Consider the following 6,427-nt stretch of genomic DNA (forward strand, 5'->3'; position numbering starts at 1 on the left):
TATAGATATCAATAGGTACTCACTCACTACACCCCCTTTCCTTAAAGCTCCTGCTGCTTAGGTGGCCATGTTTTGTTTCACATGACTTAACTCTCCAGCAATAGCTAATTGGAGCAAGAGTGAGCATGTGACTGAGCTCGGCCTCTCCAAACCAAATGTCAAAGAGTTAGCAACCTATGATGTTGATTGTTGTGAAAATAAGGGAGGAGTTAATTGGATTCCCTGTTTTGGGAATCAGACTAAGAAAGATCTAGGGAATGAAGAAGTGATGAGAGCAGAAGCTGAAAGGTTGAGATGGATGAGTTGGACGTGGTTGGTCCCCTGCAGCAGCATTATGAGAGAGCAAAAGCAGTGAGCTAACAAAAGAATATAAAGACAGACAGAAGGGGAGCCTCCACAGGGCTCATCACTATGCTCCTTCTGACCACTTCAGTTTTTCTCTTGAAATGCAAGGTAAATTCATGCTAGGAGAGAGGAAACGAAAAGGGTGGTTCAGAAGGGGTTCCTTTATATTTGAAAGACCCTTACAGCTGAAGGGAGAGCCAGATGAAGTTGGGGACTCTATTTTGTTGTTTTTATAACTCTTTTGAAACTTCTTGTTGAGGTATATAACATACATCCAAAAAGGTGCACACATATATTATACAGCTCAGTGAATTTTTGCAAACTGAATACACCCATGTAACCAGCATTGATGTCAAGAAATAGGACATTATTAATGCCCCAGAAGCTTCTCTGTGTCCTGGTTAAGTTACTAACCCTTCACTCTAAGGGTAATAACTATCCTATCTTCTAACCCTATGGACTGATTTATTCTGTTTTTGAACTTTATATATGTGGAATCAAACAAAGTGTTCTTTATATTTGGCTTCTCTCATTCTGCATTGAACTAATAAGGTCTATGCACTTTGCTTTATCATGTAGTTGTAGTTTGCACATTCCGACTGCTGGAAGAATTCCATGTGTAAACAACCATAATAGATTTCTCCATTCTATTATTGATGGGCATTTGAGCAAATCCCACTTTGAGGCTATAATGAATACTTTCTGCTATGAACATTCTAGTACGTGTCTTTGATGAACGAAAGTACATATCTGATGGGTAGATACCTAGGAATGGAATTGCTGAATCATAGTGTATGCATATATTTAGCTTTTGTAGATACAGTGATCCCTTTGTGTCCCTGGGGGATGGGTTCCAAGAACCCCTTCGCATACCAGAATCTGTGGATGCTCAAGTCCCTTACTGATAGATTTGTGGTCGGTTGAATCTGCAGATGCAGAATCCCAGATATGGAGGGCCAAATGTACTGCCAAATAGTTTTCTAAAGTGGTTGTACCAATTTACACTGTCACCTGCTTGGCATTAGAGTTCCAGCGGGACCATGTGTTTTTATTGGCACCAATCCAGGTATTTGCGTGATTTTACCCTGTGTTCCAAAGGACTTTGTACAAGTGGGATCAGGCAGAGAGCTGCATTTATCCAGAGTTTGGGGTTTATAGTCCAGGGTTGAAGGGCAGAAATTTACAGATGTTGGCACAAGAGTGGAGGAAGTTGTTGACCAGGCCTCTTGGTGACATTAGGAAGTTGGACTTAGAAAAAATGTAGGAGAAGCAGCTAGAAGTTTAGATGAGTTTGAAGGGCATGTACAGATATGTAAGAACACGAGAGAATGGAAGTGTAAAATTTTTGGTCAGAGATGAATTTTTCTCTGAACTTTGGAGCAATGTTGGATGAGACTGAGGATGAGAGAAGCTTTGCAGTGTAGAAGCTTATAATCAAGGTCACCTTGATCGCTGTGAGAATAAAGGTAGAGAGAAGGACCAAGGACTGCAGGTGGGGTTATTTCCAGAAGATGAAAGAGAAATAGTAACAAGGAACTGAGTCCATAACCAGCCCCTGTCCTCCAATCCTTTGGGTAGTATTTTTATCCAAAAGTTCTCTTTCATATTTCTTTCTTATTTCCTTTTAACTAGTTATGTCATTCTCTGCTCCCCCACCCCCATTCCCTCAATCTCTTCTGTGTTGTCATTTTTGCCAAAATCTCTCAATACTATCTTCTTTGGTGTTCCTCTTCCTTATCTCCCTCCTCATGCTAAACTTTCTGGCCCTTTGCCTTTGGGTTTCCAGGACTCAAAAATCAAAAACAAAAACAAGCCTTCCCTGTTACTTTTCTGTTAACATCCAAAACCTTTGATCCATCACTAATATTTAGAACTTTATTTTTTCCATCTATTCTTCAGTTTGTCCCTTCTGTTGGTCCTCCAAATTATTCTAAAACAGAAGCTTTTAAAGGTTTCATTTTATGTTGTTTTTACATTTTCTTTTTTAGCAGTGGAATCTCTTTCATACAAAATCTCATTTGAGACCCTACATATAAAGCAGGGAAATATGGAGCTGCTATTATGCTGTGAATGGCACCCTCTAGAGTTGAGCAGTATGCAAACCGCACAACTGTATGCAATGCACATCAGATGCTTCTTAAACATACCTTCCAACTCTTTTGTCCCTGTCTCTTATCCCAGCCACAGCAGTAGTGACCAGTTTCATGCAGATTTCAACCAGTCTCACACACGGATGAATTGACAGTACCCACCTCAGTCCCACCTCTCACTTCTGCCTGGAGGTCTTTGATCTTCTAGGGCAGGACATCCTTGAAAAGAGCCCCTTGACATTCAGGTGCATCACCCAGAAGTATAAGGGAGTTGATGCCCTGCCCTGTGGCTACCCTTAACTAAAGGCAGATGGAAGCTGATGGGTAAATCTCCCCAGCTTGCCCCAGGAAGATGGTCCTGATGTGCATTTCACAGGGCTTCTCAGCTGCCCCATGGGAATCAACACCCAGGTGCCTGTATCTTGGCTAATTCCATATGGCTCCCCCTCCTTTGCTATTTCACTCTCTTATCCCTCTTTCCTGCTCCCTGAAATCACACTCCCAGACAAACTACTTAGACTTATGCATCTATCTCAGCTTTGTTTTCTGAGGAACCAACTTGGAATGCCCCCTAATTCAGTCCCTGGAGGTTGGGGACAGCATTTCCAAGGCACTCCCTTGTTTCTTCTTGGCTTGAAATCACTGCTTTGGAATAAGATTATGTTGAGATAGTTGGTAGGGATATCTTGACTGAAGAATTAATTGTTCATTGTTCTCAGAGCTGAGTGGGCTCTTCATATTTAAGGTGCAGAAATGAAATTTCGGAGGCCAGGAATTCCAGTAGGCCATCGTCATGGTCAAATCAATAGGTATGGAAGGTAAAGTGGATTTTCAATGGAGGCATATAAAAGCTCTAGCCCCTTAGAAAATCTCTTTGTCCTAGTTGGGGGTTTTGCCTTTAATAACAAATGAGGGTATGGGTTTAGCTCTGTAGAGCTTTCTATCCCCCCAGCCTCTGAAAGTTTAAAAACACACACCGTTAGCATTTTCTCATCTTTCCTAAACTGGCGGTTGTCTTGTTTCCTTTAAAGAAGTTAAGACAGTGCCTGGGAAGACAGTAGTCACCTCCCACACCCCCACTCCCCCAGACAACCAGGATACATCTTGTGTGTACTTAAGCTGTCTCTGACACACATAATTTCTTTTTCATCCCTGAGTAATCAGTCTTTTTTATCCTTTTAGCAAAGAGAATGGTATATTTTTTTGCAGAAAAGATTGGGAGGAAAGGAAAATTAAAGAAAGCACCTGCCCTCCTCCTGAGAAATTTCCGTGTAAATTCCTACAAAATAGCAACAAATAAAAGATGGCAGGGAAAAAAACACAGACGTTTCTAGAATAAGGATATTTGTCAGGTGCTGGTTGAGGATCCAGTTCTATTTTGAACATTTTAAAATGTTTTCTTTCCAGTTCTGGTGTTTAGGGGTTAATCATGGTGCTGAAACCCCATTGCTTTGAATAGGAGGGATTAGTTTCGTTATTTTGGGATTAAGGTCAGTCTTATCGACTGGCTGCCACATCCTGTCAGCAGTGCCCAGTCCTACAATCACTCTGCTCGGGTTCTCAAATCCTCGCTTGGGATGCTGCCTGCTGAGTCCTACAGTTTTTCTTTTGAATATGACTAAAGGGGAAGAATATTCGGGTGTGCTTACTCTAAGGCACACAGAGGATCTACCCTGATCTTTTGTTTCCTTGAGACGATAAGGACACAGAGGACAGAAGGAGAATTCCATAGGCCTCTTGGTGGGTGTGGTAGATTGATTGCCAAGATAGACATATAGTTCACCTCTCTCTGCATCCTTGTCCTTTGCAATATGACTTTAAGCCTTTCCCAATAAGAAGTGTATTTTCCTTATCTCTTGAATCTGAACTGATCTTGTCACTTGCTTTGGCCAGTAGAATGTAGTAGAAGCAATGAGCCTAACCTCAAGAGGTTTTGCCTACTTCCACTCTTTTTCTTGGACTTTTTCTGATTTTGCCCTGAGAGTAAATCTTGGTTGACTTGTTGGAGAATGAGAGACCACAGAGAGAAAAGGGGAGGTTCCTCAGCAGACAGCTGGCCAACTTGCCCAGCTGACCTGCAGTTGACTGTAGTTATGTGAGGAGCCCAGCCTAGACCAGAACTGCCAGCCAAGCCCAGCCCCAAATGCCAAAATGCAGAATTGTGAGCCAAATGAATATTTATTAAGTCACCATGTTTGGGGGCAGCTTGTTATGTAGCAATAGCTAACTGTTACAGAGGTTCACAGCCTCCGCCATATTCTTTGGCTCCTTTGCCTTGTTTCCCTTATTATCATTGATAGTATTGGCAACAGTGATAATAATAGGTAATATTAAGACAGAACTGTAGAGTGTACAACTCATTTGGGTCTCACAATAACATCTAAGGGATGCCTTTTATTTTGTCTCTTTTTAAAAAAATTTTCAAATATTTTGGCTGTGCCACGTGGATTGTGGGATCTTAGCTCCCCAGCCAGGGATTGAACTTGTGCCCCCTGCATTGGCAGCACGGAGTCTTAACCACTGGACTGCCAGGGAAGTCCCCAGGATGCCTTTTATTTTGGATGTGAACAATGGCAAAAACAGTGCTAACACTCTTGACTTTTATTACCTTTGGGTAAAGGTCAAAGAGACTGATGGAACTTTAATGGTGAAAAATTTAGCAGACTAACTGCTACAATTCAGAACGTGGAGATAACTGAAGAGTTTGTTGGTAGGTTTAACAAAGTATGAAGCATCTTTGATGTGAAAATTAATTTATTTAAACTTAAGATGAAGTCCAGTGAGTACACTGTGTGTGCACATATGCAATGAGTGAATTCTCTAACCAAAAGTGGCAAGGGAGGCCTGCTTTCAATCCTGGTGGTGCTATGTTCTCTTTCACTTGTCATCTTGTGGCACATAAGATTTACAAGGCATTTTAATGAACATGATCCCACTTGATAGTCTCAGCCATCCTGTGAAATAAGTAGGGCAAGCATCATTATATCTGTTTTGCTTAGACATATATAGACTAAGGCCCAGGCTAGTCTTAAGACTCCTGATTGAATTCTCTTTCCATAGCACATCCAAGCTACCCTTCAGTTTATAACTTTGTGAGAGGGAGCACATTGTCTTTTACTATAAGTTTTCATCCCTCCAACCCTTGTTTGGGGAAGGTGGGTGCTACACGAGGGGCAGAAGCCAGATTTCACAAATGAAGAGCCATGAGTTCAGACAATAATTGGTACTGCTTTGCATGCAGCTCCTTGCTCACCACTGAGGAATGCCAGTTTCTAGACACATGCAGTAGGAATTAAGGGGCATTTTATTGAAGAAGGATGGATCCAAAGAACTGTGGCAAGTAAAGAATGCTGGCAAGTGGGTGGTAGGCAGCGTATTTCTCTGTGGAAGTGTTTTGGAAGAGATGATCAGAAGCTGGCATGAATCTCATAAAAACGTGTTGTCGGGCTTCCCTGGTGGCGCAGTGGTTGAGAATCTGCCTGCCAATGCAGGGGACACGGGTTCGAGCCCTGGTCTGGGAAGATCCCACATGCTGTGGAGCAGCTGGGCCTATAAGCCACAACTACTGAGCCTGCGTGTCTGGAGCCTATGCTCCGCAACAAGAGAGGCCGCAATAGTGAGAGGCCCGTGCACCGCGATGAAGAATGGCCCCCACTTGCCGCAACTAGAGAAAGCCCTCGCACAGAAACGAAGACCCAACACAGCCAAAAATAAATAAATAAATAAATAATTAAAAAAAAAAAAGTGTTGTCTTAGGTAGGGCTTCCCCAGAAGGCGACCCTGAGGCAAGGATTTGGGGGCAGGTAGTTTATTTGAGAAGAGATTTCAGGAAATACAAGTAGGGAGGTGGCAAAGAGGCAGAGAAGAGAAGACAGCCAATAAAGAAAGTGACAATTACCAGGCAAGATATCATGTGAGGAAGTTGAGATTAGTTCTACTGATGAACTCTCGGAGACTATATTGAGAACACACACCTCAGAGCCATCCCAACC

Source organism: Balaenoptera acutorostrata, chromosome 15 (genome assembly GCF_949987535.1).
Source record: "Balaenoptera acutorostrata chromosome 15, mBalAcu1.1, whole genome shotgun sequence".
Classification (NCBI taxonomy): Eukaryota; Metazoa; Chordata; class Mammalia; order Artiodactyla; family Balaenopteridae; genus Balaenoptera; species Balaenoptera acutorostrata.